The sequence below is a fragment of the Xiphophorus maculatus genome, chromosome 13 (genome assembly GCF_002775205.1).
Source record: "Xiphophorus maculatus strain JP 163 A chromosome 13, X_maculatus-5.0-male, whole genome shotgun sequence".
Lineage (NCBI taxonomy): Eukaryota > Metazoa > Chordata > Actinopteri > Cyprinodontiformes > Poeciliidae > Xiphophorus > Xiphophorus maculatus.
The window spans coordinates 345,979-373,097 of NC_036455.1; the positions used below are offsets into that span (position 1 = coordinate 345,979).

General features: G+C 38.3%; 1 protein-coding gene across 4 annotated transcripts in view; it reads right to left on the bottom strand.

The window, feature by feature from the left end:
• The window catches only part of ripor2 (RHO family interacting cell polarization regulator 2), a 72,099-nt gene that overhangs the window by 37,906 nt on the left and 7,074 nt on the right, over window positions 1–27,119 (bottom strand). Inside the window, exon 1 of one of the 4 annotated variants that reach the window (XM_023344895.1) lies at window positions 10,839–11,151. The exons of the other annotated variants lie outside the window; for them this stretch is intronic. The gene's annotated coding sequence lies outside the window, so the exon portion shown is untranslated. Of the gene's footprint in view, window positions 1–10,838; window positions 11,152–27,119 lie in introns of those variants that run through there. 4 annotated transcript variants of the gene reach the window in all.

The following is a 27,119-nucleotide window of genomic DNA, read 5'->3' on the forward strand; positions in this document are numbered from 1 at the left end:
CATGGCAGATTATGAGTCTATGAACTCCAGCCACTGTAATCTGATCATGCTCTAGCTATCAGTGTGTAAAATGCATCGCCTTGGTTAAAGAGGTGTTGTAAACCCAACCCAGTGACAGTAACGAGTTCCCACAAAGCTCTGAACATTGATTTAAATGGCATTTACATCCTTCCTACAATAAACACGTTTTACACCGAGAATTGAGAATTTATTTTGTTCAATAATTCAGTAAAGCAGAAAATTAAAAGAGACGTGTGTTGTTTTAAAAGTGGCTTTACAGACGCCCTCTAAATGACAGGAGTGATGAGATGTAAATACGTCTGTTTGTGTCTGATTTTAGAGCTCGACACCCATGACAGAACCATCTAAAACATGTATTTATCATGTATAAAGTTTCTATAACAAACTAAAAATCAGGCGTTTGCTTTGGCCGACTTTTAAACAAGATATGAATAAAAAAGTGATTTTAATGACACACCCTAATGACTCCTGCTTACTTTTTTTGCAGTGAGAATCTTCTTGGACCAAAAATAATCCTAGAATCCTGACCCAGATAGACCGCTCTGATCTCTGTGTCCTCCCTGGTGACCCTAAACAAGCAGAGCTTTATCACGCCAACACTGAAAACAGGCCGGACCATATAAATAATAAGAGGAATCATCTGACTGTCGCTTTACTTAAACACAAACTGGGGGGCCGAATGTGCTGCAGTGGGAATGTTGTTAAAACAATCTTCCTTCTGTGAGTGTCTGCACGTATGAGGAAAAATCAGCTCCATCACATGAAGTCTGAGATAAAATCTAACTTTCTAAAAATGGGGTGGAAAGAGCATGCTGGCAGTGCCCTGATTTAACCCCGCTTCATCTCCTCGTCACCTCTGTCACCGCAGGTGACATATTCTCATATTCTCCTTTGCAGTCATCGCCTAACAAAAGCTAAATCTTATTCCTCGCCACTCCAGAGACTTTTCCAGCAGTTCAAAGGCCTCGGACGCTCCTCCTGAGCCCGTTGGGTCAGGAAGAGTGGTCTGACTTCCTCTCTTGTCATTGAGATGCGATTATAGTCACTCTGTTCTAATTATAGGTCATCTGGATCCTCGTGGGGCCGAGAAAAAAAAATTAGGATCGGGATACAGAGTGGCATTTAAATGGACAGATGACTGGATTAAGTCAGGCGTGTCTGGACTGAAGTTACATTCAGGCAGCTGTCGTTGACATTTCAGCAGCGGAGAGCAGCGCGTAATGCCTTTTGAGAACTGTAACCCATACCATCATCAAGCCCATCTACCGAATAAGAGATTTTTTTTAAAATCACATTTATGCTTTTTGCAGCAACAGAGGAAGGTTTAGATTACATGGATACGGCAAATTTACAGAATATAATTTTTTTCTCTAACATGAATTAAAAGCTGAAATAAATGATGCAATGTCCGGATATCATTACAAACAAAGAACAAACTAAGACGGATGTAGTCACTTTTGCTTTTTTTTCCAAGACTGCAAAGTATTCACAGATTACAAAAAATAAATTGTGTATGAAGATGACATTTCAGGCAATTTGTGTTTTTTATCGTTTCTAATATTTTAGAAGTCAGCTTATAGTTTGGTCAAGATTGATAAGCAAATGTTGCTGCTGTTCCTTTAAATGATATATAAAAAAACAAAACTTATCTTTACTTAATATCTAAACAACGTATGATGCTACAATAACTTTGTTTCATTGTATCCGGACATGAATTTTTCAAATTTCTCTGAATTTTTCCTAACTTAAAGTGATCCCAATATTGATTTAATAAATTTGTTAAGCATCTGGTAAACATGAGAACCTGCTGTTTTGTTCCATTCATTTTATGTGACTGATAGAAACATGACCACCTTTGCTGCAGCGCCGGAATGCAGGCGCCACATAAACAGGCCTGTGCCGGTTGTCCCAGCTTCATTTGTTATTTTTAGAGGTAAAAGATAACATTCTCTTCGCTGATGGCAGCTACTGTGATAGCGATGGCTTTTACAGCAAACTGAGCATGAAATAAAAGCCAAAAATCCATAAATGGATGGTTTGAAAATTATGTCAAGCTTCTGATTTTACGTTTTCGTAAACTGCACAAATCACCGGACTTTTAAACAACAAAACAAGGCACAACTATGTAAACCCTACTGCTTAATTTGAGCATTTCTGATGTTTCTCTGCTCCAGAAATCAGTTAAACGTACCAACCCATAAGCTCACGCTCTCCAGTTATATTTATTTCATAGGAGCGCAACACATCCCAGCAGCAACGTCACTCTGGGTGTAATTTCCAAACTGTTCATGGTGGATTAATGTTCTACTCATCCCTCCTGTAGCCTTGACGAAGCCATTACCATAATCCTAACTGCAGAACAACAATTTACAAAGCTGCTGAATCCCGAAAAGAAAAAAAATAATAATAATCACGATAAAACTAAAAATCATCCATCCCTGGCAGAGAAATCCACTGGAGGATACAGCCGCGCCAGTCTGCATCGACTCTAGTTTCACTGTTACATGTTTCAGCTGGAGACCATTAGGCGGCTCGGAGCAAAGACTCAGCAGGGAGAAGGGCCATAAAATATGTCTTGAAGCTCTTCTAATACAGCCACTTATGAAGCACTAGAAATTAAACATTTAACAACTAAAGTACACTCGAGATTGAGAGGCCTTAGTAGTGTAGCGGCTGTCTGGTACCAGCAGAGGAAGCATTTCTCAGATTTTTTTTATGTGAAACTAAATATTAAAAACGTTAAAAAAAAATAAATAAAGAGAAAAAATCTCACACTTAGGGGGAAACTGAGTCAGTGATAAGATAAAAGATAAAAAAGATAAAAAAATTTAAAATGTTGTTCATGCTATATCATTACCATCTGTTTCTCCGCACATCTGCTCACCCTACGAGACAAACCCACCGTTCAGATGAAAACTGGAGACAAGAAGACGAATGAAATCTTTTTCAAATGGGACCTACTTTATCTGTCTTCTAATCATGTTATTCCGTTGCCTCAATTTAAAATCTTGATCTATTATATTTTAATTGTTGAGCATCCTGTAAAAGTAGCCATATGACTTAAACCGTTTCCACATTTTGTCCCTTTAACAATCACAAATTTCAGAGTATTTTATTTGAATTGTGTGCAATAGAGCAACATAACAGCACCGTAAAGTTTTCTAAAGCTTTTACAGATAAAATAAAAATCTGAAAAAGATCACTTTATTTTGACACCCCCAAATAAAACCCAGAAAGTCTCCTGATTAGTAATTTAATCTCAGTGTAAATCCAGCTGTTCTGTAAGAGTTTAAGAAGTTTATTAGAGAACAGAAACATTGTGGAGACATTATAAAAAAAATGGATTAGGGAGAAACTTAAAGTGGATCATCCCGAGCTGTTAACATCTCAGAGCTGTGAAATCCATAATCTGAACTTTAAAAGAGTTTCACACAACTGGACACCGATCAACATGCCCAAACTGACAGGTTAGACGATCAGAGAAACAGCCAAAAGGCCTATACTAACGTTAGAGGAGCTGCAGAGAGCCATAGCTCAGGTGGGAAAATCTGACAAGTAGACATTATGACATACAGTACTTCACAATTCTGGCCTTTATGGAAGAATGAAAAAAAATTTTTTTTTCAAAGAAATACGCTTTAAAATACATAGTTTGAGTAAAAACTAAGAATGCACATCACTCCAAATATATTATTCATATAAAAAAAAACATAGGAGCAGCATCATGCTGTGGGACCATTTTTTTCCCAGCACAAGCAGAAAATCTGGACAAATTTAATGAAAAGGTGCATTAAGTGAAAAACAGAGGCAACAAAAGCCTTGAAACTGAGGTTCACTTTCCAGCAGGACGGACGGAAATACAAAATGTTTTATGCAACATTTCAAGTGTGCAGAAATAAAAACGAGATGCTAGAAAATGTATTTCCAATATCTGAAGAAATATAGTTTGTATTGATTTCAAAGCTCGTTTAGTAGTGGTTTAAGTGGCGCTCTTATCAGCATCTTTAGATAATGACGATTTTGTGGAGAAACCAAACTTTAAAGCTACTAACAGCACGAACAGCCGTTCAAACCCCATCCTACTATTGCACAATGCCATAAAAACACATTCGTCACCCAGGATGCTCGTGCCCTTTATTTTACACGAGCATCAGGATGGCAGGAGGCTGGAGCTGAGAGAGCCGTCACAGCCCAGAAACGTTGACAGCTCATGTCCGACTTATTGCCAGCAACCACGGGGAAAACCATCCAGACGGCTGCAGCTGGATGTGTCACCAATCTGTTATCTGTGTACTGCCGCCCTGCCACCAAAAACAAAGCAGCAGACATAAAGGGATCATGACACACAGATGGGGGCCAACAGTGAATCCTCTATCTGCTGGACTCTGCAGAGACAGAGCACCACATACCAAAACAGATTATGAGCTTATGACCCTAAAACGCTTATGGCAGTCATAATGCAGCCACAACTCCCTGGCAGTACGTCAAATATCCCAGCTCACTCATGATATCAAGTTCATCTGTGGCACAGTCAGAGCTGATGATTAAGGGGAAAGCATTTTCACATTTATGCACAAACAAGGAATGTCGTGCTGATCTGCTCGGAGACAGCAAGAAGCAGGGTGAGGATAGGTTCAAACTCCCTTCCATAAATTCTTCGCCTGTATCTATGGAGGAGTTTGGAGACAGGACGGGGAGGGGAAGGCAGGGAGGAAAACAGATGGGAAGGGAATAGAGAAAGATCCAGGGAGGGATGGAGAGTGAGAAATGTGGAGTGGGACAGAAAAGTAAAGTGAGAAAGATGGAAAACCCATGAGAGAAATGAACAAGTGCTCATAGCAGAAGATGTCCCTCAGAAACTCACATTCGTCCTCTAGCAGGACATAACTCTACTGTTCATCATTCCTCATAAAGTACTGCTTCTTACTTATTCGATAAGAGGAGAAAACACCCACAAATCCAAGCAAACAGATGGTTTCTGTGTATATAATGTATAAGTGCAATGACTTGGATGTGATATCACTGGAAGCAGTGCATAAAATGCATACTTTCTTTTTTTTTCCTTATTTGTAGCTTGGAGAGCGGGCTCTGCTTAATCAGCACTAGTCCAAAAGGCTGCAGTGCCTCCAAGAAAGTCTCCTTTATCTGCAGCTTTTCTATACGTCTTTTCTACTAGAGCTAAACTCAGCTCAGCTCAATGCCTTATCACTGAGGAGATTCAGAAAATACTGGATATTTATAAACAATTTATTAATTTTGACGCATTTTAACAGAGTAAGGACGGTAATTAAAATTAAGTAAAGTGTAGGTCTAGCCACCTTAATGAGCAATTACAGTAAGGCAAAGGTAAGGAAAGTTCATCCATGTTGCAACATTCATAAAACAGGGAAAGAAATGCTACAAAAACAAAACATTACATAACAGCATAAAAACACAAGACATAATCACATAAAGAGGAAGAAATGTAAATTTTTAAGCTTTAATAAACAGTGACATTTCCAGTCATTTAGAGAAGCAAACATGGAACATTTTCTATCAATCATATAGAATAATACTGACTAGTTCATTGTAGGTGGATAAAAAAAAACTATCTTGGATCTAACTAAGGATAATGACTGCGCAATTTTGTCAACTGGTTTCAGTAAAATCACCATTTAGATTTCCATTCCCAGACACAACAACCTGTGTGGCCACAATCACTGTTCTCCTTTCCGGTCCTGCTGACCAGCCCCAGAGAATACCATCGCCCACATCCATAAATCATTCCTTCCAGTTTCCTCAGTCCCAATCGCCGTCCACTCCCAAACTCTGCCCTTCCCTCCACATACCGACAACAGTAACAGTCAACAGCCTTCTTGACACTAAAAATTCCCAAACCGAGGAAGAATCATCTTCCACACCCTGTGAGGATGCAGTGATTGCATGACTGGACCTGTCAGGTCAGGCTGATAAGGCCTTGCAGTCACTCAGAGGCCAGATAACCTCTGACTTAAAGCAGGAACTCACCTTATCTGACCTGATGGGACGTTTGTCTCCGTCTGTTCTGCATATGATCAACAAGCACAGGAAGGTTTTTTATGAAAACTTTGTGCAACAATTTGAAAGACTGTTGCTAAAAATAAGCTTTAAAGCGCCTTGACAGACATTAAAAATAACTTTATTCTATGTTTTTAAATAGACTGTCCCAATTTCCTGTTTATCTTTAGAGTTGTCAGATTCTAAAACACAAAATGAGTATTCAGTCTAGTGGCCGTCTATTCAGAGCTTTTGCATCCTTGTTGATTTTGCTTTGCAGGGAGTTTCTTCACACTCGCTCACACATATACTGCCCAAGCAAAGACAGAAATCATCCAGATAACACGGAGACTCCATGTCTTATGTGTAAAGCTCAAAGATGCCCCTCAGTGTAAGTGTCACGCTGTTCTAAAATTTAATTAGAAGTAAAGAACGATCTAAATTCCTAATGGGCCAAAACCAGCAATTAACGTAATGAGTAATTAAGACTTCCAAAGTAACATTTGCTGATAGAACTAAACCAGTGATGGTAAAAGACGTTATGCTGGAAGTTTAACACAAACTTTGCAGATGATCTTCAAAATAAAAGACTCCATATTTGACAGGTTAGATTGTTGCAAATTTAGGTTCCACATTATAAACAGAAATGCCAACATTTCACAACAAAAGCCTCACTTTTTTACTATTTTAAGTACGTCAGTGAAATGGAAATATGAGTTAGTTCGGCATTTCAAAATAAAATCCTATGTATTACGTGGAGTTTCCAGAGTACCAGTGTACCTAAGCTATCAAAATAAAGTTCAATGCTGCTTTCCAAAGAGTCTTGCTTTTTCATGGTTCAGTCGTTACAAAAGGTGGATTTGACATTCCTATGCACCAACTGGCACCATCAAAATGTTTATAGTTTAAATCATTTAAGGCATCCTGAAACCTAATCTCAGTGCAATATTAACAGTAAAAGGGTCCTGTGTAAATTGCATTCTCAAGGACAGTTAATATTTCAACAATTCACACCATCAATAAAGTGAGGAAAAAAAGCAGACTCTCCTTCTGTAAGAACGTTTCCCTTCCCTTACAGGCACGACTCGTAGACGGAGAAAGATATGGACAGAAAAGCAACATCAAGAGGACGTACAAGTGGCTGTTCTAGGAAGAGAGAAGGTCAAGAGTTTCATATCTGAGAACTGGACCAAAAATAAACTCTTCTTTTTGTCACCAATATTATAATCAAGCTCTAAAATAGATAGTAATTTATGTTGCATGGGGTTGAATGATGACTCTGCCAAAATGTTTTGATTTGGATAAAACCAAAGAAAAGTTGCAAAGCGTCCTCTAAAATGTGTTTCTCTTCCAAATCAATCACAGCAGAAGGAATAAAACATAGACAAAAGTAATGTTTCAACACCCAGCGGCTGGCCTGTAATTTTAAAGCCACCCTGTTTTCTTAATGGCATCTTACATATTGTGGTGACTTGTCAGTATTATTGCCTGTGATATATAGTTTCACAGCAACACTGACTAACTGGATAGAGATTCTGGGTACAAACATGCCACTAGCACATATTTTACATACCACTGTTTCAAATCCAAACCTGCCACTTCCTGTGCGTTACAGTCCCCCTTTCTACAGAAAATACCAACCAAGCAAGCGTGATGAAGACGGAAATCAAGCAAGACTCTGTCAAATGTTTGGACAAATCACAAAGCAAGACTTGCCTGTTACTTATGAATGCTGGATATCACCTACAGAACTGAGAGTTACACAGCCCTTCATTTGTGAGTAGTCTCTTCCCAAGGAAGAGCAAGATTGTAGCAAATGGTACGATAATTAGAGAGCATAGAGTGGCACACTGCTGACCAGCTGCCAGGAAGCTTTTCTTATCCTAAAAAAGATGGACGTAGTTCAGAAATACACTGTATTGCCAAGAGTATTCTTAATCATTCTTAATTCTTAGGGTTAAAAACGTATGTCAGCCCAAACTATCCTCCTTTAACAGAGTCAAATCTTTTGGGAGGTCAATGTCTGACCTCATATTTGTGAGTCAGACTGACACTACAACCCACCAAACTTTAAACTTGACGAGGTTCAATTATTCTCGCAACTACCAAACAGAGACCCATCTACTGGATTTCCGGATAGAGAGGCATAGGTTTTCACTTCAAGAAACATATCTCCAGCCCAGTGGTGGCATACACCACTGCATCAACACTTTGCATTGCTCTTGTTGATATAAGCATGAATGAGGCTATTCGGCCAAGGGCCCCGTTCCTCTAAGCTCTCTGTACACTGATCTTGAGCTACTCTGTGGTCCATATAAAGATCATAGATCTGTAGCTACAGAGTCTGGATAAAGTTTTCAGTTATGCCCCTCAGCATCCATTGACCTCGCTCTCATAAATGCTTGAAGAAGCAGACTGCAAGCCTAGGGTCTGCAGCCATGAAAGTGGGTGGAACATCTGATTTCAACAATTTTGTGGGTTACCAAAGACCTTTGGCAATATTGTAGATTTACAGTAAAAACAAAAACAATGCTTAAGAGAAATTTAAAACTAAAGTTAGCAAGCTAACAGTGGCATGGCTGTTAAACATCCGACAGCATAAGATTCATCAGCTTAAAGAAAGGATTCACCAATCCTCTATTGTCTTAATAACAAACCTCAAATTGATTGAACCTCAAATTAGATTGAAAAAACAGTAAAGACACGTTATTGCTTTGTTTTAAATTAGACTGAACATGCAAGGTTTGTAAAACCAGTGAGCAGATTGGATGTAACATCACCCTGAGCTTTAAGAAACGGTCAGTCATAAATAAAGAGGAAAAAAAAAGTTAGCTTTCAGGTGTTGTTGGTTTTCTCTGCTCACATCAACACGGCTGTTTTGTTTTAAAAGGCAAGGGGAAAACCCAACAAAAATGACAGAGCGTCTGATTTTCCTCCAAACCACACAGTCATAATTTCTTTAATGAGGCTTCGGGGGGAAACAAAAAGGAAATGAGTGCATGTGTGTGTGTGGGGGTGTGCGTGCGTGTGCTCTTGTCTTTGCATGTGTGTGGCAGAGAAAGTGAGAGACGGGGAGAAAAAGAAAAGGAGGAGAAAGAAAGTGGGCTGAGACTGAGGGCAGCAGATGCAGGGAATAAAAAGCCGGCTGTGGTAAAGTGGAGAGAAGGTGATGGGAAAGCTTGTGGGAACAGACGCCGGTCTTGCATCCCTGCAGCCTCTCTCAGCTTGGCACAAAAAAGGCACACACACCAACCCCCTTTTCAGCTTAGGCATGGCCCAAACAGCCTGGCAGCGAAGCAAAGCGCTTCCACTTAACCATATCAAAGTCAGACTGGCGCTGCACTTAAAAAAAATAAAGAAAAACTTTTACCCCAGAAGCTACACAGGCAGCCTGCGAGGGGAAAAAACAAACTGCACAGCATGCTGATCTGGATAAAACTGCAAATATGTGAGAGCATTGTGAATGCAGGACAAGCCTTTGATCAGTGTGAAGGAGATGCAGCTGGAAATGCAATGCCAGCTGACAGCTAAAAGGCGTCCTAGCAGGTAGAAAACTGGTGGGACACCTTAAAGACAATGGACCTGATCCTTTGTTTGTTTACTCTGATTTAACCGGCAGGTCCACTGTGGGTGGCAATGATAACCTTTGACCTTCATGATCAGCAAAAAATCTGCAAAGGAATTTCCTAAAACCATCAGGCTGGACCTCATGTTTCAGCTGCAGAGTGGGCCTCACCAAGGAGAAACGATGTGCACACCAGTCAGCGAATGCACCATATTTGAAAGCTAACGTGTTGAAAGCAACACTCTTTTGTGTGGAAGTTTCTACTAAGGAGAGCTGAATATGTTTTCTTAGAATAAGCCAAGTGTTGGAAGCTTAGAGAATGGAAGCGAATGGCATGCTCGCTTTTCCTTCAGGCTGCTGCATTACAGGAAGATGAACATAATACCAAAATGGCTCTCCTTTACACCTTTGCAGAGTCTGCATCAAAGGTCATGTTAGATTAGGAAATGTAGGCAATGTTCTGGAAATCTGACAGAATAAATCTGGAGGGGATCCCCAGAGACTGATGTCTACATTCTGCAAAGCTAGCGATGCTAATTGTGCTAACTAGACTAATCACTTCTATAAAATGTTGAAGATAATTTATAATCAACTCTAATCATGTTTTGAAATTAGAATGAAATGCTGCTGAAGTGAAGTGTAACACCAATTGCCCTCTCTCTCACACAGTGTGACATCTCCTCTGGTCCCATTATAAATATCTGATGATTGCTTGTGACAGAATAGTGTGGTATACTATGAGATTATGAGATTTACATACAGTACTAAAAAATTTTTTTTTCCAATATATATTTTTTAAAAATGAATTAACTAAAATCAGTATTGCTTTACATAATTGTTTGGAAATTGGTCACAAAAATGATCAGTAAATCTCTGGATCAACGCATCCATTTTAAATAATTTTGTTTAGCTTATTTAGTTGTAATGGTTCACAGATGGAACAGGGGAGAAAACCAAACAAAACACTGATTTAGAAAGCTGACCATGTACTAAATATTTACCATCTGCACAACCACAACTATGAATTAAATTACTGCTGGCTGTTGTCCGTTTGCATCAGTCAGTTCATGCATCGCCTTGATCTACTAACCCACTGCCCCAGAGAATGGAAGATCTTCCCTCTCCACAGCTGTGTGTGAGAGAGGGGGAGAAAGGAGATTTCCCTCCCTGATCCTCAGAGACGCTTCCCATCCAACACGCTCTGCATGTATCTGCACTCCCGGATGCTTCAACTCACCTCTGCAAAACTTCACCAGTAATAGCTGCTCCTCAACTGCGTCTCTTCCCGTCTACCTGCGCCTGTCCATCCATCCGTTACCAAAAAAAAAAAAAAAAAAAATGGAACAAAACAAAAAATAACAAAACAAAAAAAAATAAAGTGCGTCTTCGCTTCCAGCGCCGAGGCTTGATTTTTCTTGCAGGATTTTTTCCGGCGCAGCTTTTAAAACAAATAATAGAAAGCTTTAACCCAGAAGAAGCGTGCAGCGGTGAGTTGGTTATCGTCGTTTCGTCCCTGATCATCAGACGTCGCAGCCAGACGTCCACACACAGCAAACACAGAGCCGACCCGCACACATTCCAGTTTGTGTTTGAGGCGCTCCTCCTCAACAACGGCGGACCAATCAGAGACCAGAGATGTTACCGAGTGGGCGGGACCAGCCGGTTTTATAACCCAGATCTGAGAAGAATAACCCCGAGACTCCATCATGTGGTGGAGGTGGTGGGGGTTGAACACCATGATATGTGTTTGTCCTTTTGTTATTTCTCATCCAATATAAATCAGGCTGAATCAGCTTTTTTTTTAAGCCTAAAATTTAAATAAAAACAATACATATGGTAAAATAAGAAGGCTTCTAATTTCAGACTGATTTCATTTTAGGTAATTAGAGCAGTATTTGCAATATATCACTTTATTTTACATTTGCATGTACAAAGAAATCAGGTAGTTGTTTCTAAAATTTCATATCATTATTGTTTTAATTTTAGCGAATTGTAAAAGACTAAATTGTTCTGCGCAATATTTCAGCAATCAGCAACATTGGCCATGCCACAGCTGCAGTATGCTATATTTATTTGACTTCATTTCTTTTTAGCGCATATTTCAATTCATCAGCTTTTACTTTGATTTAGTCAGACTTTTGGCGTCTTGCAATGAGAGAGAAAGCCTTCGGGTCTTTAATTTGTTCACATCCAGGGAATGAAGAAGTGTTTTAATATCATAGAGTCATTAAATGGTCACAGAGCATATTCTGTGATCCAGTCAGACTCCAGAATATGGACCATGCCTTTCTAGCTTGCGTTGATGTGATTGTTGTAAATTGGAAACCTTTATTAACGTGTTGGGGCTTTTTGAGGCTGGTAGTGTTTTGTCCTGCAGCTGCCATTTTAGGTGGTCATAGTTTAAAAAGCTTTATTACAAACAGACTGACAGTTACTGTGGCTGAAAGAATTGTACTTAAACAGTTGAATTCCAGATTTACACATTTTTAAAAAAAACTCTCCTAGCAACTGAATTCTGCAGCAGAACTGACAACTTTACTCAACTAAATCCTGATTTGGAAAAGCAAAGGAAGTACGCCAACCACAACCTCAATATCTAATGTCAGATCGAGTCTTTAAACAGTTAAACACAGCTCAAATATCTGTACTTAACTGAAGCAACTAGCTAAAGAATAGAAAAGATATCTGCATGGAAGCGGTATTAATAATCAGAGTGTTTGCACTACGGATGTTTTATATTTGACTAATTTAGCAGTCTTGTATACAACCTCCCTTTGTGAAGAAGTGTGGATGAATGAAAGCCATAAAAATACACTGTTGTGGCATTGAACTACTATAAATTGCTGGACTATTATAAGGAATCTATGCCAGACATTGCACATACACTAGTAAACCTCAGTACTTCTATTACTTCCAAGAGGTTATAGGTTAAGTGTGTTTTCAGAGGGAAATGACATGCAGCATAGGTTCTTTTTAAACCCATGATTCCCAGTTCTGGTCCTGAATATCCAGAATCCAACATGTTTTAGATGTTTCTCTGGTTCTAAACATCAAATTTCAAAGAATGGGTCGTTATCTTGTTGCTACAAAAACTGAAGAAATATTTAAACATTTAAAGCATTTGGGTAACTGACCCTGGAGGATTTGGAAGTGGAAACCACTGCTCTACTCCCTCTTTAGCTTTTAAGGGCTAAAACTTTATTATCTTATTCGGGATAGTGCATCTTTAACAAGGTAATAGATCTGAAATAGTACACTTTGCTCCTTTTTCTACCCACTAAGTTCATTATTTGGCATTACACAGTTTAACAGCAAGGTGTTTTTTCTATTTATCTTAATCCATTTATCTCAGGCAGAGGGATTTTCCCTGGAAAGCGAGGAGCAAACAAAGTAAATTACATGAAAGGAATCTACAGAGAAAAGACAAACATCTCCATCTTTAAAAGCCTCTAACAGCGTAAAGCACAGGTACTGCTATTTAAGGTGGAGGAAAAAATGTTATTTCTGCAGCTGGATTTTGAGGAGTGACTCATCTCAGTGTGCTCCTGCCAGCATAATTGGACTCCATAAGTGGATATGTTGTTCCGCTGAGTCCATACAAATCCGATTCACCTCACCCTTCCACAAAGCGACGGGAGCAGAAAATGACTTGTCTTTTTTAATCCATCATTAGGAGCAGATGAGACTTTGAAATAACCTTAATAGGAAGGATCAGAGGTGCTCAGGCATTCAGTTAAATTGTTTGAAAATTAACTTTACTTTGGGATCAAATTCTATTATTTGTGTTCATAAAGTGAGAATGCATTACCTTCATAATTGAAAATAAAAGAACAAAAGCTCCAGAAACCTGATTAGAAATTAGTAAGATAAATACAAGCTAACGGAAACAGCTCTAATGACAAAGAGGGCATGTTTTATAGATTTTATCCCATTGTTTCCCAATTTGTTCTACACCCAGTGTAAACCTCCCGGGGGCTCTGCAGGGTTTTTTTTGTGAGCACTTCAGTTTGAACACCAGTATCCACACTTCCACAAACACACCCCCTCTTTCTCTCTTTTTCAGCTGTTGGACAGCTCAGCCTGTAATTATGGCTGTCATCAGCAGCCACTGACCAGCAGCTATATTTATGGGGGGAGCCAGCATGTTCAGACACACTGCAAAGAGAACACCATGCACACATGCAGTCAGTAAACCAAAGAAGAACAGCTGCAGGTTGATCTTTAAGCAGTCTGCCAATGAGAAACAAGCAGCAGGTTCTTGTGGACACATCTGAGTTGAGATTCATGATATTAGTTTTCTCAAGAAAATGTTCGCAGGAAAATTCATTAAATAAATCGTACAATTTTGTACCATGTACAAGACATGAACAATAACTTAAGGGAGCATTTCATCACACAGTAGAGCCAAAAAAATGTAAAAAATCTTGAAAGCATGAAGCTGAACTTTCCAAGTGTCAATGTCTTTTACAATGGTGCTGTAGTGTGAATAGAATTAAGTGGGAGTAAACAGGGGAAAAGATGATTTTTTTTCTCATCTATCAGAAACAGTGTCTCCTTTAGACACACTGTGGAATCCTGAATTTAAAGAAAAGAACAACCAGAAGCAGTGGAAAGAGAAAACAACTCAGCTATGACCAATAACTCAAGAAGGGAGTCAACAGTCAGACCACTGCAGGTGCTGTTTGTGAGCATAAAGTTTGTAAACTAAGAAAATTCATTAATTAAAAAACTAAGATGGACATAAACAAATTACCAACTGCACTGATAGAAATGTAACTTCCTTTATATCCACCACATGTGTTGGATAGCTTGAAGGGACTTTGAGGGCAAATAACATGTTGTCATAGAAAATTAAACTTAAGAGTTTAATTTGACCTTATTCTGTGGTCAGATGCCCTCAGAATAACATTTGACATCTACATTATGAGTTAAATGTTTAAAGTAAGACAGACTGATATCATGAAGAAGAGTAAGCTTTATAAACTTGCCTTGTCATTGCATGTTTTGCCAATTTAAAGTGGGCTAATTAACTTAATGGCTGGGAGAAACATGCCAACGAATGACTGTCTGTATCTGAGTAAATATTGCAGGTGAGACTGGAGCAAAAAGAACTGATTTGAATTAATTTTTTAATACAAATCACTTTTTTGCAGAAGCAGTCAAAGCATGCGATAATGCATGAAAATCTAAAAAGTTGTTAAAAGGTAACATTTTAGAATAAGAGGACAGACTGCTGAAGTGTAATCTATCTGTATCATTATTTTTATTATTATTATTATTATTAAATAAGCTAATTTTAAATGAGCTTGTTTCTTTTTAGGATTGTGACACTTTTGGCCCACCATACTACAGTCACTTCAGTGTGTTATATTTGGACAGATTTAAAGTCTACTTTTTAAATGAGGGCTCCTTTTATATGTTTTCAAAGTATTTATTTGCCATTTTAAATGTTACTGACCCTACACTAATGCAATAACATTGCACTGTTAGGTTTATATGTTAAAGAAATTTTAAGTTAATATTATGTTTTCAATTTTGAAACTTTCTATTGAGGGATAAAGCTGAGTAACAACTGCTTGCAGACTGCATCTTTTGCAGATTGCTCATGTTACGCTGGAAACATGTGCATTTCTGTTTTCACCTGTTCATTTCAATATCCTGTGTTGCAGCTGCATGAATATTTTTCACTATCCAGAACTTTTGTTTTACTTTCCTTTTGGAAACTTTTTTGTGCAGGAGTCAGAAAGGAAAACCGAGTTTAGGGCAGAGGATCAAAGTCTAAAGCTGCACAGACACAGCTGATGGTGAACGTGTGACACTGAAATGTGGGACACGTTCACATGCTGTCACCTCTGCTCAGGTTGCAGATGATGTGCAGGCTGATTTATTGTCAGACACACTGAAAGCTCTGCTCTGTCTTTACTGCACTAAAATAAACAAACAAAAGCTATGCTGTATTTGTGTTATCTACCATTTTATCTAGATGTACTTATTCATATACCTCCTGTCATGTATTTGAGTGTGAAACACAGACATGACTCAGTTGCATGCTGCGTGCTTTAACTGCTTTGGATTTTAATGACAGCTGGCATATAGCAGGTGGAATCTCTCTGCCTTAGAGGCAACACATAGAAGAGAACATCCACAACAGCATCACACACACAGTCACAGAAATCCCTCAAAATGAGCAAATGAGACATTTCCCCCTGTTTCTTCATAACATTGTAAGAACATCTTTCATGCTCAAGTACGTAGCAACTGCGAAAAAAAATAATTTTTGCTTTTTGCAGTGTATTCCAGTGCTCAGATGCTGTTGACTTTCAGCAGTACACTTTAGCTGAAGAGTCCAAACACAATGGCTGATGCCACTAGCAGAAAGTGTCAATGTACTGCATTCAGTGATATAGAAATGTCTGCCCCCTTTGAACAAAATTGCTTTAAACTTTGTTTTAAGGCGATGAATGACCAATGATTCAGCACCACTTTTAGCAGACCTCTCTATTGGAAAATACTGCATATTTTAGATACAAGTACTGTATAACCTTTAAAAAAAAAAAAAAAAAGGTAATGAAAATGCTTTTATATTTGTACAAGCCCCAATACAAAAAAAATAAATATACACATATTTATTTCATAACTGGGTTAAGCTACCAGGCTTGTAAAAACACTTTTTGGAATATTAACTTGATTATTTTTCTATTAATAACAAGTGGATTTAGTGATCCTCTTTCTAAATTACATTAATTCTGCTCCCTGGGGCCAGAACCTTCTTGCTGTGAGGTAACAGTACTCAATACTTCACCACTGTGCTAGCAAGAAAGGAAAGGAGTGATTTTTGCAAATTGTGCTGTAATTACTTCTGGAGAGGCAAATTATCCTCAGTTGTATTTCACTTTAAAACACACCTACACTGAGGCTGTCATGTTTTTAAAAAATTAAATTACACACTACAGCATTTGGGAAACTTGGTATTGAAATCCTCTCGAGTCACTCATGGCAAGAACTGAAAAAACACAATAAATGTTCATTTTAGATTATACAGTGAAGTTTCAGTCACACATGGGTAGTGACTAAAGTGTTAGATTCTGGATGGATGGATGTCTACACCGTCCCGAGGTACTTAACAGTTTTGGGAGTAATTTAGCTTTAGCAAGGGCCTTTTATTTAACCAACACATAACTAAAAAAAGAAAGCTAAATTACACGTGAACATCATGCTGGTAAGAATAACACCATTTCACTAACCAAGGCCGGTGCTCATTTATTTGAACTTGCGACCAGCGTTGAAACATCTCATCTCCAGACTTCTCCAAAATGTTTTTGCCCTGTAAAGATTCCCAGGTGGTCCGCCACGCTTCTTACTGGGAACAGTTACCTCATCGCAAAAGAAGATCCAAACCACTAAATGTGAACCTCACACACCCTGTGTTGCCCTCAATGCAACGCCATGGGAACCAGAGAGATCTGAGGAGAAAAGGCTAGAAGAAGGTGGAAACTTCATGCAAGCATCATTAGCCAAAAAACCGAGACAATCTTTAACTTGAACAGTTTTTAATTTGAAGACAAACAGGCAAATTTCTGCTGTTGCATCACCTTTCTTGCTGAATGTTGCACCATTGAAATGTACTTAAAAAGGCAACATGCAAAGCAGTCAAGTTGTCTCCCTCTCTCACTGTATGGCCTCTCCTCTCTTTCAGGGAAAGCTGCAGAAAATAATGATTGCTGGAGTGTGTTGGGGCTAAAGTAGGTCAGTGGAGCTAACTGTCAGAAGTAGAAAGAGGGAGAAGCAGGGCAGTAAGATGCTGGCTCCAGTAGGTCCCCTCAGGTCAGAGCTTTTCCCACTGCAGAGCGGCGAGTGACGCACAAACTAGATCTCCGTCATATTAGTCTGCATGCTCTGCTTGTGTGTGCTGTGTTGCTGTGGACACACACAGATGAAGGCTGCCTCCAGACTGTGGAGGCGTATGTGTGGGTGGACTGTCAGTGTTCCTGTGTTCATGATAAAAAATGATGCATATGAGTTTGGAGATGAAAAGGTCAAACTGAAGGGGTTTTAGGACCATTTTTCTACTGACAAAATGGCTTTTGTTTGGCATTAAGGAGAGTGTGGGGCTGCTTGGTAAGTGTCAAATAAAAGTTAAGGTCAGGCTGACGGACAGCAATAAAAATTGACCGATTTATGAAGCTGCTGCAGGGAGAGCTCTTCTAGGGTTGTTATAGTCGCAGTGTACATTGGAACTACAGCTTGGCAGTAAATTGAGACATGCTTACAGATATAGGGGTCACCCACTGGAAAAGAAATCACATGATAAACCTGCAGTGTATCAATAAGAAGCTGCTTCATTCATAAAGAAAAAATAAAGTTTTCTCTACAAGAAAGCCCTATAGTCTGAATTGCAGTTATCCCAGAAATGTGAATATTTCCTACCACTGAGCGACACTTATTATTTAATCCTGTGTTTAATCAGGATGAAATGATTAAACACAAATAAACACACTATTTCACTAAAAACATTTCCTTAATTTGGTTAAAAATACCCCTTACTGAACTTCTGCAGGTCAAATTTAAATACAACACTCTGCATGTTACAGTAATGCAACCGCATCACAGGTTAAGGATGCTGACCTCTGCTTAAAGTTAGAATCCACGACTCTCTAAACATCTCTGAATCGAAGCAAATTTGGAAAGCTTAGTTGCAGTGCAGGGCGTGCTGCTGCAATTTTAGTATTTAGCAAGTAGGGAATCATATCTGCACAAGGATGTTTCTATGCAAGCGGTGGAATTTCACTATAAGGACACAGGAGTTTCTGCACCTCCGCCATCAGGTACCCTTTATGCAGGATGAGCATTATGAGTATTTCCTTCAGGTTGGAAGCGGCATGAGAGGATGCAGGTGAGGCATTTTTCTTCACAGTCTAAAAATTTATGAATATCTACTCCTAGCTTGAGTTTCCAGACCTATTCTTACAAAGACCCATCCAAGCGTGTTCAATAATCTGATCATCTCACTGTATTCATTGGTGTGGATGCTATGGATTAAGTTTGCCTGCTTGGTGAGATCTTTTTAATGCCAGTCAGAACATTGGAAAAATTCAAAGTGCATATATCATAACCTCAAGCTGCCATGAGCTTAAAGTGCCACTGACCTGATGACTGGTTGCTTTTTCCTTGAAAATCACTTTTATTTTATTTTCAGCTCTTAATTCCTACAACAGTGCTTTTCCTGCTATGAGACAAACCAACCAGGTCAATCCGTTGTGGAAAATTGAATGATAAGGTTTATTTGTAGAGGCAAGAGCTGAAGTTAGGCTCAACGTTATTTCGTTTGTAAAACTGGATCGGTTTATTGCAGAGTAATGCACCTGCTTTTCCTCACTCGGCTTTTCTTTCTCTCTTCGTCTGAGAGCCTTTTAACTCCAAGGTATTTGATTTATACACTTGAAGCAAGTCTGGAAGGTCTCCTGAAGGTGAACGAGTCACAGAGACTCTCAAACATGCAAGCTCAACTAAATCTGGTCCCCATTACGCTGAGCAGAACAGCTTGGATTACAGCACACACTCACACACTCACCCCCACACACGAATGCACAGTGAGAGTGATTCAGATCTGTGGTAAAAACCATTATCACTACATCACCTCTTTTTCAGCTGCTAGCAGTTTTATATATAAATGCTATAAAGTAACCATTAAATGTAGCAAACCTCACAGGTTTCCAGTCCAAAGAGCACAGATCTACTCTGATCCGACGCTCTGGCTGGCAGCTTGGAGGAGGATACTGTTTCCTTCGCTCCACAAGGCAAGTACAGACAAGAGTCTGAAGGAGAAATGGATTTGTGAAATTCAGCCCATCTACAAGTCTCTCTACCTGAACAAGCTCTGTACACCAGACCATTTCCTTGTTTAAAAAGTTTGTGTAATACAGCAATGGCTCGGTTTGAAATAATCAACCCCCCAGGCTAAAGCGAGTGAGATGAACTCTCTGTTGCCATAAGGATGACACATGATCTCATCAGAGTGGCACAGCTCAACGGATGTCATCGAGTTTCCATAACAAACAAACTCAAATTAGAAATCCAGCGAGGTTTGCAGCTGACATGAAAGTGGGTCAGTTTAAGCATTTAAATGCCCTTTCTTCTGTGACCTCATTACCGAAGGAATGCTGCTCTTCCACTGCGATCACTTGATAGGAGAAGAATTTCTGAGCAGTGGGAAATAAGACCTTACGTTTGGCCTCTGGCCCAGTAAAGAGCAGCATGCATGTCTCGTCATGGTCTGATTTATGCGTTTATTCTTTAAGTCTCTGCTGCTTTTGGTGACAAACTTTAAAGAAAAGCCCTCAAGCAAAGCAGAGATTGAAAGCTGGGAACACAAAAAGTGTTTCTCTGTTAAGGTGTGGAGTTACTTCAGAGCTTTACAGCAGCTTCTCAACTTACAGCGGGGTGAACTGTGTAAGTTTAGAAATGCCACGCAGGAAAAAAAAAAGCTTTATATAAAAGATAAATATTGATTTGCACGCAGTTGAGTCAAATAAATATTTTGTCCCTTTCAACTCACACAGAACTGTGGCTCTGGCACTCTCATGATTGGTTATTGACACACAATTAACTTTTCAATTACAGGTTATCCTAGCCTCAGTTTGTTATGCATATAAATCACACCCGTCCACAGAGTCCTCCTGGAGCTCTTAAAAGACGTCAAAGACAAGACAGGAGATCTGTACGAGGCTGGAATGAGCAAAAAAAGATACCAGTAAGAAGCAATTAAATACAAAGTGACATTATTGAATATATAAAGTTTCCTGAAACAGTTGCAGTAGTTTCTTACACCATTAGCTATGTTAGCATCTCATTCATGTACGTGTCATTTCCTTAAACCTGCTGCCTCGTCTTTCAACTCTACTATGTTATAATGTTTCAACATTACCTAAGTGAGTCCAGGTTTACCCAATTTATACGTAAATTTACCCTGAGCTCATCCAGAAGGATCAGTACACAACTATTTGGAAGTGTCTTCTTAAAGATCCAAAAGCTTCTGGGATCACAATCACAAAGAAAACCATTTGTAACACACGACGTCATAATGGTTCGCAAGTGAACGTCAAAATGATTCAGAAAAGGTTTAGAGACATAAAGAAAGACAATCTCCACAGTCGAACAGAGGAGGTGAAGCCTTATAGTTCGGAAACTATAAGGCTTAATGGCAGAGATGAGTAGAGTACCTAAAACTTCAGTAAGAGTAGTACTACTTCAAAATATCTTTACTCAAGTAAAAGTAAAAAGTAGCCATCCATTGGTAAAAAAAAAAAGACTACTGAAGTACAAAGTAACTGATCAAAACATCCATTATTTGATATATAAAAATTACATAATCAGACAAACCAAAATATAATGTGTTTAATTATTTTCATTTTCAAAATGAAAATAATTCATAATTACAAAATAACAAAATTGGGCAAAAGAAACATGTTTCCTAATCAATTTCTGTCAATATAAAACGTCTTCGGTGGATGTTTGGCTAAAACAAGCTTGGTCTTCATTCAGTGATGTTCCTCGAAGTGAGTAGAGTATCCAGAAGTTTAACTCAAGTAAGAGTAAAATGTATGTTGAGGAATATAAATATTCCTCAACATACATTGTTTCCAAAAAGTTACTCAACTAAATGCAACAGATTGTGAAATGGAAGAAAACTAAACGACTTTGGAGGTTATTTAAGCATCAAGCGAAGCAACATTTTCTAAAATGTGGGTGAGAATGAAATGTAGCTTTTTGGTCTACATGGAAAATTACATGTAAGAAGGAAAATTAGCGCCAGATTCCCCTGAACACACCATCCACATCTCAAAATATGACGGCGGAAGCATGATGCTGTTGGGATGCTTTTCTTCAGCAGGGAAAGGAAACTTGATAAACAGTAGTCCTGGAGGAAGACAAAATCCTTAAACATACTGACATACCTAAACTACAGTATGCTTTATTGATGGAACTTGACTTAATGCTTTGTTTTGATTATTGATTCTATGTTGCATTGTGTTTCTGTGTTTGTAATGATGTAAAGCACTTTGAAATGTCTTGCTGCTGAAATGTGCTATACAAATAAAATTTGATTGATTGATTGATATGCTTTAAAACATAGAGAGAGGGGTTTCAAACTGACCCCCCTCTCTCTATGTTTAGAGAAAGAAAAACCCTGAAAGATACATTAAAGGAGGTTAAACAGTTCCAGCAGCAGGACGATCTGTATTTGAACACTAATTCAAACGGGTGTTTTGAAGTGGAATCTGTTTCCTTTGTGCTTCTCTGAACTTTATCTAAAGTTCATCCTGCTTCGAGGCATCTTAATAGTCCAGTAGTGTTTCCAGCAGCGTTTCTCACTCGTGACTGAAAGCAGCTCTTCATGCTTTCTGACCTGACCCAGTTAGTCAAACACTGGCTTATTTAGACACAAAACCCCAACGTGCCACGTTCAACTGCGGCGCCATCGATCTCATGCTCAGCCATTTTTTTTTTTTGTGCCGTCATTAAAGTCCTTTGACTGACTCTCTCCTCGGGGACACATTGCTCTCGAGTTCTTCGGCACACAAGCGTAAAATTAGACCGAACTCAAAGTCTCTGAGTTTGTGCTGAGGAGAAAGTGGGCGTTAAAGAAACCATTGTGATTATTTTTGGTCTCAATGCAGCTTCTGTGTACTTTTTCCACCAACTGATAGAATAATTTTAACAGATGCATGTTTCTGAAGGGGATATTTACCATGTGTGGATGTGTGATAAATATATGATATAAAGCAGAGCTGTGTTTGTGTTAACTTGTGTGTGACAGGATGTTGGAAGTTGAGTTTCTGTGTGGTTTTAGCAGAATTGTGTTTGCAACTTGAGGGTTCAAGCAGAGGTGCTGTGGGGTTTTCTATTAGAAAATTCAAAATAATAAGAGTTGCAGTGTAGGAGCTATTTTCAGTGCAAAATTTAGAAAATAATAATAAAAAACAATCTCTCAGTGTCTCTCGTCCTTTCTGTATCTTTGTATTGTCCTCCGCATCCAAAAAGCTTTCGTCAAATAAGTCTGGTTGGTTTTGCAGCATTCATCAGGAGAGACGTCATGATTGGTGAAAATAAATATTAATAATCATTTCCATAATCATTGCCATCATTGCATCATTGATCATCTCAGGTCCCGGACAAATCCAGTAGAAATCCCGTAGGACGGGTTGAAGAGACGAACAGGGTAAGAAAGGAAGAGTGTTAACGCACAAATGCTAAAAACAAAGTGGTCAGCTTTAAGGGTGTGTTCTTCAAAATATCAATTTTGGGCAATAAAAGTTGAATTTTTACAGATCCCTTCCATCGGTGCCAACTAGGGAACGCGTAGTAAGTAACTACGAAGTGTTGCTTGTTACTTTTCAGTATCAATTTAATATTTTTCCCGAAGAAACATTTTCCTTGCAGCAGGGTGGGGAGAAACACCTAAAAAATACAAATTAAATTACACTAAACTACTGGAAAAACAGCAACAACAAAAAAAAAGATGTACTGAGTAAATGATAATTGCCCACATTTTCAATTTGTCTGAATTATGCCCTGAGTAGTAAAAGTTTTTCCATCTGTTGGTCCAGATTGCGAATGCAGAAACATTCCAGTTTATATGCAGAATATTTGTCTCATCCTTAAACTTTTGTTCTTCCTCTTTGTTCCCCATAAAGCCTCCCAGTTGGGAAGCTTTATTCTGCTCAGAGCTGCCAGCACGCTGGATTTGATGTCCCATGTTGTGTTGGCCGTGACAAACAAAACACTAAAGTCTGATTTGAGCAAAACGTCCAGACTGAAACGCCTCACAATAAAATATAACGTGAATTTGCTTTGGATCCCGCTTACATGAATCAGATTTGATGTGGTTCAGTTTAGCTGGAGAGGTAAACACAGAAATCTGATACAATGCAGCAGCCAGGATGAAGTGAATGGAGTCATGCTGGAATCACATTCCTACATACAAATGAAATGATTTGTGCGACATGTGGCCTTCGCCCTGCGAGCCCCATCTTCATGTCTCTGCTTTGATGGACTGAACTCAAAAAACATTACTCAGTCTGTGTAAAAGCACACTACACTGTTTTGCTCATTCATGCATTCTGAATTGAATCACTGAGTGAATAGGACGAAGCGAAGCCCTCCTCTGCCTTCTCTGTTCAGGTCAGGGTAATCATAATTCAGCTCAATGTTACAAGCTAGGCTAACCATGCCTTACCCAGCCAATTGTCTCTGAGAGTGTAGCAGCGACAGCAAACATATATCACACACTCCTGCTACTAAAGGTGGCTCTGAGGTCAAGGCCGAACAAGGTTATTTCTGCAATCTTTTCAAATGCTTTCTTTGCCCTAAGGCATCTGGTTAAGATTCATTAAAATCCTCTATTCAACACTTTAGCTTGAGTCTATTTAATGACTCAAGTGAGATTTTTATTTTATTTTTACTTTTTTACATCAGTAGCACCCAAAATGATTCTTATAACATGGAACTGATGCGTTTCATTGATTTCTACTTCACTTTTAGTAATGTCTAAATCACAGTGGCCCAGTTTTCCAAATCACTCTTCAAAATGAGAAAGACAAAAGGACATGCCACTAAAGTAAGGTTGATGTGTGAGAAGAGAGGTTACAAAAACAATTAACCACAGACTGATTACATTTTTTAATATATATATATATATATATATATATATATATATATATATATATATATATATATATATATATATATATATATATATATATATATATACATATATATATATATATATATGTATACCACCAATCCACTACTGCGTCCATCTGGACCATCCAGGTTGAACAGCAGTCATCAGTGAACAAGTCTGTTGGAAAATTAATCTTCATGTACGGCTGGGCCCACTGAACTGTTTCTGCTTGTGAGCTCTGGTTAGGGGCCAATAGTAGGTTGATGCACCACAAGCCTCTGGAGGATCCTCCACCTTGAGGCTCCAGAGGCATCAGCAGCTTCAAATAACTGTTTGCTGCTTTGTAAGGGCATTTTAACAGCTGCTCTCTTAACCCGATAAATTTGTCTAACAGAAACCTTCCTCATTCTGCCTTTATTTGTACAAACCCATCTTTGATCTGAATCAGCCACAAATCTCTTCACAGTACGATAACGCTTGAGTTTTCATTAAATATCTAATGTTTTCATATCTTGTCATACGGCACTACACTATCTGATGATTTTCAGCATCAGAGATCCTTTCTCTTTTCCATATTGCTTGAAACCTGTGGCCTGCTTAATAATGTGGAACATCCTTCTTAAGTAGATTTCCTTTAATTGAGCTCACCAGACAAACTAATGAACCCATCTCTCTGAAATTAATTATAGTGATTCAAAGAGCCCTGACACACAATAGCATCTATAAATTTAATGGCACAACAAAAGATTTTATCTTTATGACACTTAAATCCAATTTGCATAATAATTTGGAACATGGTGTATATAATAAAAATGATATTTTAGGGTTTTTTCATATCTTTATCAGGAATGCTGATAAGTGCATGGAGAGTCGATCCATCCTTATCAAACATTGGAATTTAAGGACGGTCAAAGCCACTTCTATAATAATAATAATGCCGCTGTTTGGTTGTACAAATAAAAGCAAAATGCTTGATTTACTTTTTTGAAAATGTACCATGGGTAAAATTCACTTTACTCATGTAAACAAGGTGGATTTTTTAAGTTATTCTTAAAATGCCATAAAGCAGAAATGTACCTGTTGATAAATTTTATCCATATTTTTGCTCAATTCAAAATAAATATATAGAACTAAGCGAGAAAATATTCACCTTTCAATTTTAACCTTCGAAAGGTTTCAACTGCAGGGATTTAACATTTGCACTGTACATATTTACCTGAATCTCAAGGTAAGACAGAAATAAATGCATCAGACTAAGATAAAATCATATAATAAGACATTATTGCTCTCTAAGGTCCAATTTTTTATTTTCAAGGCCTGTAAAATGTAAATTTCTGGGTCTTTGACAGTCAGCAGGCCACAGTTAGATCTAATCTTCTGCTGTTCCCACTGTTATGCTCATTTTAAAAAGAATCCGTTTTAAATCATTGGTTTTGACTGACAGAACCCATTATTGTATATTTTATATTTTCAAATTATGCTCTGTTGTCCATGAAGTTGATTAAACACGATGAAGTAGAAACATTCTGTAAATGGATGCACAGTTTGACCCTTTGTGGCAGCCCAACATCCAATTAAAACCGCAGTGGATAGAGAAGATTTACTTTGGCCATTAATATTACAGCTAATTCATATGAAGACAGTAGGACAGCTTTGATACATTTTCATTTAGCTTCACCAAAAATGAAACTCCTGATTATTCAAACACAAAGCAATACTGAATAATTTACATCGCTAATCCAGAGAGCTAATTAGAACAGAAAATATAAGTGATCCACATTCTGCAACCTTCAGATGTGTCTATGAATAAACACTCTGATGCCCAGTGGCCAATTTTACAAGAATCCGTGTGCCGTGATTGGCTGGTTTGCCGCAGAGAGTCATCTGGCGGAGCACCTCCTGGCTGAGCTGTTCAAAGCCAACGTCACATTACCGGCAGAGAAAAATCAGTCAAAACTGGGTCAGAAGAGGCATCGTCACACAGATCACATCCAGTGATGCAATATCAGGGAACATCCTCATGAACTGGCCATTTGAGATTTAAGAACCTTTCAATAAACCTTAAATATAAATGTATAAACATTTAGATGTGAAGCTAAACTGTGCTTGTAAGAGTATGAAATGTAAACATGCTGCACTATCTGCACAGCCCTTGTCGCTTAAGAATGGTTTAAACTTAAATGAAAATACAAATTAATTTGGGAGGAATTATTCACTCCAAGAAGGAGCAGTAAATGTGTTTAAATTAGTTTAATGAAGCATTTGGCCTCTGTTGAATAACAACTTTGCAAGTAGCTACTACACAAAGTAATCTCTACTTTAGTTGTTTAGAATCTTGAGGAAGATTTAATTGGTAATTCATGACTCTGCTTTTCCTGAGGTATAAATATGAGAATGGGAATGATGAAATAGCAAAAGTATTTTCTGTTCTACCATCAGAAATATATTAATACACATTACAAGCACTTGAACGGGAGGTGTTGACTTCCACAAGATTGAGCTGTTGCTATGACCAAAAACCAAAATATAAATTTGTTTAAAACGCACATTATGTTCACTTTCCTAAGTATGGCTGAGTATTTGTCATGCTGTGGATATTTCCATTTCAAAGTCCCTGGGAACATTGTTAGTCATGACAGTACAAAACGTAATGCGAAAGCTAACAGAAGATCAAATTATTCCTGCAAATAAGAAAAGTAAAATGCAGTTGTCTCCCTCATAGAGATAACCACACATTAAAAACATTTCTGCATGCCCTATGTGTACTTTTGTTGTTGTCTTGTTTTTTAATGTCTGAACTTTGATAGTTCATGAAAGATCATTATTTTAGTAACC